Here is a 13,929-nt window from a genome sequence, read left to right as displayed (position 1 = left end):
TAAGGCTTTGTTAAAGGTATTTATTACCTATCCAGAGCTTTATTCCAATTGTTGGAATGGGGAGAGGTCAGTAGTTCCTGCGACAATTGGGGTTGGTGAGTGCATTGAGGTGCTTAGCCAAGAAAACAGAGTGTCTGTCTCTAACTGGACTGACACTGAAGCACAGCAAGTTGGGCCTGATATTTATACTGAAATTGGTGCTTAGGGCAGAAACTGAGGGTTCGGAAAGGTTTATAGCTCTTTAGAATATTTCCTGTGAGGGGAAAGCGTGGCATGAACACGAATTGAATGCAGTGTGTGTTTGATGCAAATACCTCAGACAAAGACCACACTGCCTCTCAGGTCCTTGTTGGCTCTGAATTTCGATTGCGTTCACAATCCAATGTACACTACAATCTGAGGGTGACGCTCCCAGATGCAGCTCAACAATAACATGGCAGAGTATGGAAGCAAATATCTAGATATAGGTATTGGCAATACACAGACCACTTTCCACACTTAAAAATAAGTCACCGACACAGTAGATTTCATTCAAATCCTTGGAGGTTCTTTATCTTGAGTTACAAAATAATACAAATGAATAAATGAATGATTTATTATGGCACATGGCCAGCTTAAAAAAACAAACAAAGTAAAAACAAGTATTACAAAGAATCACAATAAGTAAACTGCATCCTAGCAATAAGGGTAAAATCAGTTCATAAAATGAAATCCTAAACCTTGCAAGTAAAAATTGTCCCAAATAACTTTGAGAAATATAGACTTAAAACAGTAGACTGACTCTATGTCATAATTATTTCAAGATACAATCATAGAATAATAGAGTTGAAAGAGACCGCAAGAGTCTAACCCCCTGCCATGCAGGAAATCCAAATCAAAGCATGCCCAGCAGATGGCCATCCAGCCTCTGCTTGAAGACCTCCAAGGAGGGAGACTCCACTACACTCCAGGGGAGTTTGTTCCACTGTCGAACAGCCCTTACTCTCAGGAAGTTCTTCCTAATGGTGAGTTGGAATCTCTTTTCCTGTAGCTTGCATCCATTGTTCCGGGTCCCTGTCTCTGGAGCAGCAGAAAACAAGCTTGCTCCCTCCTCAACATGACATCCCTTCAAATAATTAAACAGGGCTATCATTTCACCACTTAACCTTCTCTTCTCTAGGCTAAACATCCCCAGCTCCCTAAGTCATTCCTCGTAGGGCATGGCTTCCAGATCCTTCACCATTTTAGTCGCTGTCCTTTGGACATGCTCTAGTTTCTCCACATCCTTTTTAAACTGTGGTGCCCAGAACTGGACACAATAGTCCAGGTCGGTCCTGACCAAAGCAGAATAGAGTGTCACTATTACTTCCCTTGATCTAGACACTATACTTTTATTGATGCAGCCTAAAATTGCATTGGCCTTTTTAGCTGCTGCGTCGCACTGTTGACTCATTTTCAACTTGTGGTCTATTTGGATTCCTAGATCTCTTTCACTCATAATTTCATTCAGCCAGGTGTCCCCCATCCTATATCTGTGCATTTCATTTTTCTGCCCTAAGTGCAATACCTTACATTTCTCCATGTTGAATTTCATTTTATTAGCTTTGGCCCAGCTTTCTAGTCTATTCAGGTCATCTTGAATTTCATCTTGTCCTCTGAAGTATTAGCTACTCCTCCTAATTTGGTGTCATCTGCAAATTTGATAAGTATGCTCCCAATTTTGTCATCCAAGTCCTTGATAAAGATGTTGAATAGCGCTGGGCCCTGGACAGAACCCCACTGGACACCCCACTAGTCACTTCTCTCCAGGATGAAAAGGAGCCATTGTTGAGCACCCTTTGGGTTCGGCCGGTCAACCAAATACAAATCCATGTGACAGTTGCCTTGTCAAGCCCACATTTCACAAGCTTGTTTGCAAGAATGTCATGGAGAACTTTGTCAAAGGCCTTACGGAAATCAAGATATTCTATATCCACAGCATTCCCTTCATCTACCAAGCTGGTAATTTTATCAAAAAAGAGATCAGGTTTGTCTGGCATGACTTCTTTCTCTGAAACCCATGTTGACTTTTTGTGATAATGGCATTGCTTTCTAGATGTTCACAGACTCTCTGTTTAATGATCTGCTCTGGAATCTTTCCTGGTATTGATGTCAGACTAACTGGACGGTATTTCATGGTTGTTTCCTCATCAGTTTCAAAAAATTTCTGTGACAAATAATCACAGCTGCACAATATCTGCCAACTTCAACAGTTACCTGCTCCTAATAATGCAAATATTTGCAAGCTCTCCTCTCCAACTTCCATCAACTTCACCATCTCTTGTTCACACACCAATCCAATCCACACCGATTTGCATGTGAGCTGTATACTGTATTGGCTGTGAGTCATCTCCTGGAGCCAAACAGCATGAGGTGACCTCTGCAGTTGGTTTGCATCATGTCTTGGGCTCTGACTCTGTACTCTATGGCAGTCTCAGAGTATATGATGCCACCTGTCAATCAAAGTATTTTTGCACATTTTTAATGGAACATTTTTTCACCAGTCCTTTGACTATCTGCTTCCACTGATTCCCTCAAGGCAGTCCCCATCCAGTCTCTTCTTTGCTAGCTGCTATGAGTAAGGATACAATCGTTCCATGGATTTAGGGTATCTGAAACAGGATCAGGCTCGGGTCACTCACACCAACTTTATTAATTTACTGTCAAATAGGGAAAGGTAAATGGGGGCTAAATCTGGGGGTAACACCCTCCTCTCTTAACTCTGATTTTCACTTATCTGTCATTGTCCTTCTTTACAGAAAAACTTGTGAGTCAAGAGAGAGTCCACACAGGAGAGAAGCCATTCAAATGCCAGCATTGTGGGGAAGGTTTTACTCAGAAGTCAGTCCTAATGACACATCAGAGAGTCCACACAGGAGAGAAGCCATACAAATGCCAGCGTTGTGGGAAATGTTTTTCTTCCAAGTCAGTCCAAGTGAGGCATCAGAGAGTCCACACAGGAGAGAAGCCATACAAGTGCAAGCATTGTGGGAAACGTTTCTCTCAGAAGTCAGACCTAGTGACACATCAGAGAGTCCACACAGGAGAGAAGCCATACAAATGCCAGCATTGTGGGGAAGGTTTTACTCAGAAGTCAGTCCTAATGACACATCAGAGAGTCCACACAGGAGAGAAGCCATTCAAATGCCAGCATTGTGGGAAAAGTTTTTCTACGAAGTCAGACCTAGTGACACATCAGAGAGTCCACACAGGAGAGAAGCCATACAAATGCCAGCATTGTGGGAAATGTTTTGCTCAGAAGTCAGACCTAGTAAAACATCAGAGAGTCCACAGAGGAGAGAAGCCACACAAAATCCAGTAATGAATGAATGTTATTTTTGTCATTAAGGAATACAAAAAAGATATGTTCAATCCAGTGGTGCTAAGAATAGTCCCTTGTGATTTTGCTTGTAAGGTTTGTCTTTCTATATGTCTATGTTTTAAGGTTGTATTTTGTTAAGTTTGGATTTTTTATTGGTAATAGTATATGTAGATAATTACTTTGGCTTGTAAATTGTGGGTTGTGGTATAGTTTAGGTAGCTGGGGGGCTGGGATTTGTTATATATGAGTTATGGGAATGATAGCTTTTGGAATTTGTGGCATGTTGGCTGAAGAAAGTTGGAGGTCGGTATTCAAAGAAAGGGCTAGTTTGTGGGAATTGCGAAGGGGCCTTGTTACCTGTGGGGCATAGACTGTGGGAACTGGAGGTGGGGGCTAGGTTTGGAAGAGGGTGATATTTTAGGTTTTGGGGTTTTAATATATTGTTTGGATTGGAGTGGACAGTTCTGGCTTAAACACTGAATTTCTATGTCTTCTCAATAAAGTTCTTTGCTATTTCAACACACTGGACTCTTTGATGCACAGAAGTTCTGAATTTGCCCAAAATTGAACCTTTCTTCTCTCCTCAGTCCTCAGCTCCATTCCCAGCCATAACAACAGCAGAGGCAAATACGCGCACACACACACACACACACACACACACAGGATACACAGAGAGAGCTTTATTTCCAAATCAGAGGCTTCCTTTCCTGACTTTCCCTCCTGAGTCCAGCTCTGCACCTTGGGCTCCATTGCTGTCTCCTCAAAGGAAGAAAGGAGGGAAGGAAGGGGAGGCTGCTGAATCCCTGGCACATACCTTCCTTTCCTGCAAAGACCGCCAGTAGAATAAGCAGCAGCATCTGGGCCCTGGCAATCCCTGCGCATGCTGAGGAGGGGCCTTTGGGGGCATCTATGTATGCAGTCTCAGCCCCTGAAGCCATTGCTGCCCTCACAGTCATTCTGAGGGAGGGAGAGAAGTGGGGAGAGCCCTCATTCATTCAGAGGAATGGCTGGAGGGTCTTCTGGGGGCCCTTGAGGGGTTATAAGAAGGAAGGAAGTCCCTCTTCTCCCCCAAAGAAAGGCAAGGGGCTTGTCAGACCTCCTCTCTCTTTCCTTCCCTACCCCCTCCTCGGGGGATTCCTTGGGGCCCAGGTGTTTGGGGGGTTATTATGATAAAAGGGGGCAGAGGGGACTCTTGGAGAGAGCATGACCATGGAGGGGAGGGGGATACAAAAGGTCTTTGAGGAGCTCCCTCCCTCCTGGAAAGTGGGGCAGAGGAGAGACCCTCCGTTCTGATGCCTCATTTGGAGAAGGGTTTTGTGCCAAATAGAAAGCTTCATACAGGATAGGGTTCAATAGCATTGGAAGCAACATTTGGGGGGGGGGGGGAGAGAAGTTTTCTCTGCAGTCCTGGGGGAAGGGGCTCTGTCTGGGGGGGAGAGAAGAACCAATATCTAAGCCGGGGGGGGAGGAGCCACGAGCGATGGTGAGAGCAGCTAAGATCGACCGCTCCTGAAAGCAAAGCCTAAAAAGCTAAAAAAATCTCTCCTAATGAGAAAAAAAAACTGTGAGTAACTGCAAATAAATATATTGGAAAGGGAAGAGAGCAGATTGGAACTGTTTAATTAAAGTTTTAAAGGGAAGGAAGAGAAATAAACAGCAATCTTACATACGGCATTGCCGGCTAGAGGTTTGTCAGCCGAGCGGACGCTTGGATTGCTGGTAGATGTCTAAAAGCCAAAAGAAAAATAAGGAACTCAAACAAACAGTGATAAACTGGGGAAGAGAGTCTAAACAACACCCTTCCGATAAGGCTTATAGTCATCTGCAAAGAATAAGTTCACAAGAGAAGCTTGGAACTTGTAATAAAGAAATGAAAAAGACAACGTCTAAGGAGGAGGTGGGAAAAAATGGAGCTAGACCTAAAGAACATGGCGAAGTTCCGGGAACAGAGCCAAAACAAGAAGAAATAAAGATATGGTTAGAAAAAACTCTCACTGAAAACCAAAACAAAGGTTTTGAGACCATGAACGAGTTGATAATTAAAAATAATGCTATTTTAACAGAAACTATAACTAAGACAATTATGGGTGAAATGAACAAATCTTTTCAGATGATTACAAAAGAAATTGAACAAGTGGATAAAAAAGTCCAATTAATACAAAGTCAACAGAAAGATCAACAAAAAATAACTTTGGAACATTCAACCAGATTGGACCAGCTGGAAAGGAAAATTATTGACTTGCAGGATCGTAACAGAAGGAATAATATCCGCATTCAAGGCTTTCCTGAGTTGCCAAATGAAACATCCAGATCATTAAAAACAGAAATCCTTAAATGGCTACAAAGCATTGTCCCTCAGATGACTTGGGCAGAGGAGGAAGTGGAACGACTACACAGAGCATCAACAGTTAAAAGGGGCTTGACTCCTAGAGATATAATCATGAAAATAACAAGTTTTTACAAGAAAGATCAGTTAATGAAAGAAATCAGGAAACTCTCAGGAGGACTGAAATATGGAACCACCACAATTGAAATTTACAATGATTTATGTCCAGAGACTATTAGTTGGAGAAGAAGCATTAAGCCTTGTATTGCAGTTCTGCAAAAAAGTGGAATAAGATACAGTTGGGGCTATCCTGTATTTTTGAAATTTCAATGGAAAGGAAAGCAGCACAAGATTTTCTCCATGGAGCAAGGATTGCAGCTGTTGGAGCAATTGGATCTGGCCAAGCAAGGAGGAGAGAGCGACAAGGGTGCAGCTGGAGGAGCCAAGGAATGATAGGAAACAAGGACAAGGACGTTGACTTTTTTGCTATTCTATAATTTTCTCTTTTTCTTCTTTTTCTTCACTTTCTTCTTCTTTTTTTTTAAAAGGACATGACAGGAGAGATTAATAATAAACAACCAGGAGGAAGAAATGGACCACACATCGGAGAGATGGCTTCTTTCTCCCCCCCCCCTCCTGGAGGGCTAATAGAAGCCATGGGCGAGGTCTAAGACCTTGGGGATGGAGGAGGGGAAGAAGGGATAGGTGGGTTAAATGGGGAAGGGGGGGAGGGACGGGAGGGAGAGGGAGGGAGGGAGGGGGGAAATGTTTGTAGGGGTAGTGCACTGAAGAGCCTAGATAGAAGAGGTAGAATAGCAACATGGATAACAAAATAAGGATAGCAACATTAAACGTGAAAGGACTGGGGTCTGTAATTAAAAGGAAAAGGATTGAATCATTAATGAAAAAACAGAAAGCGGATATTTTTTTTATTCAGGAAACGCACCAAGCGAAATCAGGATCGTCGGAATTGAAGATGAACTGGGTTGCCACATATGAACAAGCATATGGTACTTCTAAAGCAAGAGGAGTAGCAACCTTAATATCTAAGAAATGTGGGTTTGATATACTAAAAGTTAAGTCAGATGAAAAAGGAAGATTTGTATTGGTGCAAGGAACGATGGGGGGAGAAAAATACTTGTTGGTAAATGTGTATGCTCCAAATGAAAATCAAATGGAATTTTATGAAAAAGTATTTAAGGAAATGGAGGATATGCAGGGAGATTACACAATTATGGCAGGAGATTTCAATATGGTCATGGATAAGGTTAAAGATAAATCACACCCAACAATAAGGGACGGACTTAATAAGATTACACCTTTGAACAAGATAATGAATAGGAAAGAATTAAAAGATGTATGGAGATTGATTAAAGGAGATGAAAAGAACTATACTTACTATTCAGCGGTTCATAAAAATTATTCTAGAATAGATTTCATTTTTGTATCCAAAAATATGATGTCAAGGGTATTAAATAGTGAAATAGAAGGAATAAAAGTTACAGATCATGGAATAGTAAACATGGATTTCATAATTAAAAAAGATTATAGAGAAGCAAAAAGATGGAGGTTAGACACTAGCATACTTAATAATAAAGAAATAGTGAATAAAATAGAGGAAGAATGGCAGGTTATATGGGATATTAATAACAAAGAGATTTCTCAAGCTTTATTATGGGATACTATGAAAGCAGTGGCAAGAGGGATTTGTATTAGGGAAACATGCAAGGTAAGGAGACAAAAGGAAGAGAGAAAAATCAAATTGGAAACGGAAATTGAAAAATTAAATAAGGATTATATAAAGAATAGAAGTATATATATATATATAAAGCTGCAAGCGAAAAGAAAGGAATTAGAGAAGATAGAAATAGATCAGATCCAGAAAAATTTGATATATTTACGGAGGGAGTTTTTTGAATATAGTAACAAAAATTCAAAAATGTTAGCAAGATTAACACAAAAAAAGAAAGAGAAAAATCTGATAGGAGTTATAAAGGACAAAACAGGGAAAAAATGTATGCTGATGAAAGAAAAGATAAAGATATTTGAAGAATACTACAAAGATTTATATACAGCAGGGGATAGTTCAATTGACAAAATTGAGGAATATATAGAGAAAAATTGGAGAACAAAGATAGAAGAAGAGGATAAAGAAATAATGGAACAACCAGTTTCGAAAAAAGAAATTGAAGAAGTGATAGATAAATTAAAAGGAGGGAAATCACCAGGAATGGATGGATTAGGACCAGAATATTATAAAACTTTTAAAAAGGTTTTAATACCTAAATTAGAAGTGTTATACAATAAAATTTTAAATGGAGAAAGGATCCCACCATCATGGGATCATTCAATGATAATACTGATTCCAAAACCAGATAAAGACTTGTTAGACCCAGGCTCAAACAAACCTATATCCCTTATCAATCAGGATGCTAAAATATTAACAGCCATAATGGCAAAAAGAATGAATAAGTTTATATATAAATATATTCAAAATGATCAATGTGGATTTGTGCAAGGAAGACAAATGTCAAATTTAATAGGAAGAGTACTGAATAAAATAAATATAATAGAGAAAAGAAAGCAGAAAGCAGGAATAATGGCATTAGATATTTATAAAGCTTTTGATTGTGTGGAATGGCCAGCATTAAAAATAACGTCAAAGAAATTAGGTATGGGAGAAAAGTTTAGAGGATTGATAGATCAGTTATATTTAAATAATACAGCAGTAGTAACAATAAATGATGGAATAACAGAACAAATTTCAATTTCTAGAGGAACAAGGCAAGGATGCCCTCTTTCCCCGGTTTTATTTGCAATAATTATTGAAATATTAGCAAATATTATTAGGGAGGATAAAAATCTGGAAGGAATTGGGATGAGAAAATTGAATAAGATAAGTTTATTTGCAGATGATACTCTATTAACAATTAGAGACCCCTTGGAAAAAATGAACAATGTGAAAAACCATTTAAAGGAGTTTGGACAAATGACAGGACTAAGAGTCAATTGGAATAAATCAGAGCTAATGTTGTTCAATTATCCAAAAACGGAAGAACAGGAATTTGTAAAGGATGGAAAGATAGATATAAAGGTAAAAGACACAATTAAATATTTAGGAATAAAAATTACAAAAAATCTACACAAATTAGAGGATCAGAACTATAAAAAATTAAGAATAGAAATTAAAAGGAAATTAGAAGAATATAAAAATATAAAATTATCAAGGTTCGGTAGAATCGCATTAATAAAAATGAAAATTCTGCCTAAGTTTAATTTGTTGTTTAGGATGTTGCCAATACAAATATCAGAGGTTGAAATTAAAAATTGGCAAGTATTAGTGAATAACTATTGTAATGGGAATAAAAAAGCAAGGATTAACAAAAGATATTGGTATAAACCCCAAAAAGAAGGAGGTTTGGGTCTCCCAAATTTAAAATTGTACTATAATGCAAACCAAAGAAGAAATATTATAGATGGAATCATAGAGAAAGGGGAATTAGATTGGTTAGAGATGGAAACAACAGGAATAGAGGAAACATTGGAAAATATATATTTTTAAAGAACTTACTATGAAAGAAATGAAGGAAATAGAAAACCCCTTTTTAAAGAATATATTAGAAATTTGGAAAAAAATAAAGAAAAACTAATGCCAGCTATTTCACCTTTAACACCAGTTATAATGCTAAAAAATTTTCCAGTAAATTTAAAGGAAGAAGTAGAGAAATTAGTAAAAGGTCAAGAAATATATAGGATAAAAGAATGGATGAAGACTATGAGGGAGAAAGGGAAAATAAAGGAGAAATTGCAAGGATCAAAATTATCTTGGTGTAATTGTATTCAATTGGAACAATGGACAAAGAAGTATGAGAAAAATATAGGAGAGATTAGAGAATACACAAAATTTGAACAGTTGATTAGGCAAAGAGAAAGTATAGAGGCAAATGAAACTTTGAAAGGGGTCACAAGTGAAATATATAAATTATTATTAAAATATAATGAGAAAGAAGATTATCTAAAGACAACATGGGAGGATGATTTAGTACAAAAAATAAATGACCACGAATGGGGGAAAATTTGGAATCAACGCCATTTAAAATTTTATTCTATACGAATAAAAGAGAACTACTACAAAATAATTTGGAAATGGTATTTAACGCCTGTAAGGTTAAGTCATATAAATAAGAATTACTCAAGGTTATGTTGGAGAGGGAGTCAAGAGATAGGCACTTATATGCATATGTGGTGGGGATGTAGAACCGTAAGGAGATTTTGGCAAATGGTATTTGAGGAGATAAAAGAAATAACAAAAATTGATTTAGAATTTAGTCCAAAGATAGCATTATTATCTTTATATGATAAAATTAACTGCACCCAAGTTATAAAGGATCTAATTACAAATTTATTAACAGCGGCGAGATTAATGATAGCAAAAAAGTGGAAAGACCAGGGAGATTGACAAATACAAGATTGGTATAGAGAGATTTGGCAAATAGCAATTAATGATAAGTTAACTAGTGAAATTAAGTTTAGAAGAGGAATAATCAAGAGAAATGATTTCGAAGCAATATGGAAAACATTTGTACAAAAGGTTTTAGGAAAAGAAGGAGGTGTTTTACCACCAGAGGAAGAGTTACAATTCTGGAGATAGAGTAATAAGAAGATATTAGGCTCAGGGGATGGGGAGCACTTGGGGGAAGGGGGGAATGATGAAACATATATGATGAAAAGAAATATGAAGTAAAGTTAGATAAAGTAGTAAAGAATGGAATATAAAGGGATATATTATATGTATGGGGAATATAAGGTAAAAGTCTTTTTTATATATTATTGTAAGGTGAATTTAATCAATATTTTATCAATTTATTATAATAACATGTATTAATTTCATTCTACCAATAAAATAATTTTTTAAAAAAAGGAATGTAATTCCCTTTGTGGCCACACACACACACCCAGTTCTAAAACACACACACACACACACATAGCACATTTACACTATCATTTTTTCTTTCTTGCTTGCTTGCTTCTGTTGGATTTTTAACACTTTTGCCTGATGAAGATGTCAGTGGAGCTTTGAAAGCATGCATGATATATTTTGTGCATTTTGGTTGGTACTATACAGGTATCACTGCATAGTAGATTTTGGCTGTTACTATACTTGTGTGTCCAATGTGTTAGCATAGAATGTTTTAATATGTGTGAACATTCTTGATAAGTGTAATCCTGAAAGGTAGACCATGTGAAGAATCATAATGACAATACTAGAAGGTCCAAAAGGTTGGAATTAACAAATAAGAGTATGGGCAAGTCCTACTCTCCACTCTCTCAGCCTCAAGGAGAGATGATAGGTCAGGCAGCAAACCTCTTCAGAATACAATCTTGCTAAAAAACCCCAGGATAGCTTTGCCTTATTATGGTCTCAAAGTGCTTTTCAGTTCTAAGTCTCTGGTGCCACAGCCATTCTGCAAACTACAATTTCCACATCCTGGCAGGGCTGCCATAAGTCAGAAAGGAGTTGAAGACACACAATAGCTACAACAAAAACAACAGACGAGGAGGAAGAGGAGGAGGAAAGAAAAGAAGAAGGAGGGAAGAAGAGGGGGCTGGCTTGGTGGCTAGAGAATTGGAGGAGCCAGAATGGCCATGCAAACCCAGTGAGAGACCTTGGGCAAGTCACACTCTCTCAGCCTCTTAAAGGCAAGCCTCTCCTCCTTTGAAGAAACTATGCCAAGGGAACTCTGCAGGGCTGCCATAAGTCAGAAAGGAGTTGAGGGCACACAATAGCAATAACAATAACGACAATAGAAGAGGAGGAAGAGGAGGAGGAAAGAAAAGAAGAAGGAGGGAAGAAGAGGGGGCTGTCTTGGTGGCTAGAGCATTAGAGGAGCCAGAATGGCCCTGGAAACCCAGTGGGAGACCTTGGGCAAGTCACACTCTCTCAGCCTCTTAGGAGAAAGTAAAGGCAATCCTCTCCTCCTTTGAAGAAACTATGCCAAGGGAACTCTACACAATTACAACAGAAGAGGAGGAAGAAGAGGAGGAAATAATAATAAAATAATAATAATAATAACTTTATTAGGGCCCTTTGGCCAGCACAATGACAAAATCCCAATTTAAAACTCATGATAGGTTCATGTAGAGGCAGATTGGAGAGTATAAACAAATGACAGTCTATAAAAAGCAAGGATAGGGCTGCAGGATCAGGCAAAGACACAACAACCGCTGGGTCCTCCAGGGAAAAGAGGAGGAAAGGAAAGAAGAAGGGGGAAGAACAGGAGGAGGAAGAGGAGGCTGCCTTAGATGGAGGAGAGAGACTGGGTGGGGCTTTTTCTCGCTCCTCTCCCCAGAAGCCATAGCCACCCGCAGAGCAGAGAGGAGCCCCAAAGGAAAGGCAAAGCAAGGAACGTTAAAGGGAGTACCTAGTGCCTGCCTTTGTGCTGAGCTCTTGGGGACGGAGGAGGGAGGCTGCCAGACCAGGAAGCCCCTGCCATGCTCCTGCTCCTTCTCCCTGGAGGCAGACATCTTGGCTGCTGAGGAGGAGGAGAAGGAGGCGTGACTAAGGGGGTCACATGGGGGGAAGGAGCCAATCCTGCCTTCTTCCAGGCAGGCAGAGCTTGTCAGTCAAAAGTCTTGACTGGAGATTGATAAAATCTGGCCTGGAGTCAGCAGGAACCCGGGATTGAAAGGGCAAAATGGGCGGGAAACGGTTTAAACCCTCCAATCCGTGAATTTCACGGGGGCAGCCGGGTTATGGCAAGCCTAGAGCCACACCCCAAAAAAACCACAGTCCCTTGCCCAAGGACACACTTCTGAGAAGTACAGTTGAACCCGAGGGCAAGTCCACTTCTGCCATCTGTCTAGGAATAAGGCCAAAATGTCCTCCATTTTGATCATGCCTAATGTGATGATCCCTGAGGGCAAAGCCCTGTGCGTGACTATTACTCTCAGGGGATCCCTTTACAAAAAGAACTTTTCGCTGCCACCACCCAGTGAATGAATTATACCCCTTCCTCACACACACTGGGACTTGTGAGGGATAGAGAGAGAGAGATCTAGTTTCCTTTCTTGCTAACCCAGAGCAATCAGTAGCCGAGTTAAGGCGCGTGTACAGGAGCAGAGAGACAGCAGATGCTTTTTAAGAAAGAAGTTTATTTTAAAAAGGGATAGAATAGGATAGAAAGAATTTATATCGCTCTTGCAAAGCCTCCTTGCCTTGCAGGTCAAAGAACATAGTTACAGAGTTCATTCCAGACAAGCCATTGTTGAAAATAACAAAAGGCCTAAACGCACTAGCTAACACGTTCCTAACTACTCACGGAAGATGGGATTTGTAGTCCTTTTGAGTTCTTGGAATCAGGGAGCTGGCTCCTTGCCAACTCTACCTGCATTCCTGAGTCTGTGTCCCCCAGACTCCAAGAGACATCATCTGGTTCCCCCTCAGGGGAGGATCAAGGGAGAGACAAAGGAGCGCATGGCCTCAAAGGGCCTTTTAAAGATTTCCCATAGAAAGTTCTTGAATCTCGCGGTCCTACTCTCTGATTGGTCAGTTAGACCTTACATCAGCTATGATGCTACAGCTCATTAGCATGTGATGTCATCTCTCATTAGCATGTTCCTCCTCCCAGATTAACCCCTTATGGTTCAGAAGAAGTTCCCAGATGACTGGAGGACCAGTCATCACACCTAAAAACATGCATTTATATTAACATTTTTTAAAAACCCTCAATTTTTTTTTGCGTGTCCTCCATTTTTAAAAAATGTGTCCTACATTTGAAAATGTTGCCCTACATTTGTCCCGGTTTGGAGCTCCTGACTTATGGCAACCCTAACCACACTGCCTCCCATTCCCATGTACAATCTGTGAAATAATTGCAGACTTTCTTCTGTTCTTCATCTGTGCCTTCAAGTCAATTACAACTTATGGCAACCCTAAGGCAACCTTATCATGGAGTTTCCTTGACAGTTTTCTTCAGCGAGGGGTTGCCATTGTCATCCTCTGAGGCTGAGAGAGTGTGACTTGCCAAGGGTCATCTAAGGCCAAAACACACTGCAGCAATAATCCAGTCTGAGACCCCTTTAACTGCCCTGGCTTAGTGCTAGGGAATTCTGGGAAATGTAGTTTTGTGAGACATTGAGCCTTCTCTGTCAGAGGGCTCCGGTGCCACAATAAACTCCATTTCCCAGGATTCCCTAGCATTGGGCCAGGGCAGTTAAAGCACTCTCAAACTGGACTATTGCTGCCGTGTGTTTTGGACCTTAC

This window comes from Sceloporus occidentalis, unplaced genomic scaffold (assembly GCF_023333645.1).
Source record: "Sceloporus occidentalis isolate IW3139 unplaced genomic scaffold, rSceOcc1.0.p SCAF_21, whole genome shotgun sequence".
In the NCBI taxonomy this organism is placed as follows: Eukaryota; Metazoa; Chordata; class Lepidosauria; order Squamata; family Phrynosomatidae; genus Sceloporus; species Sceloporus occidentalis.
The sequence above is the reverse complement of the archived record's forward strand: the minus strand, read 5'-3'. Positions refer to the sequence as shown.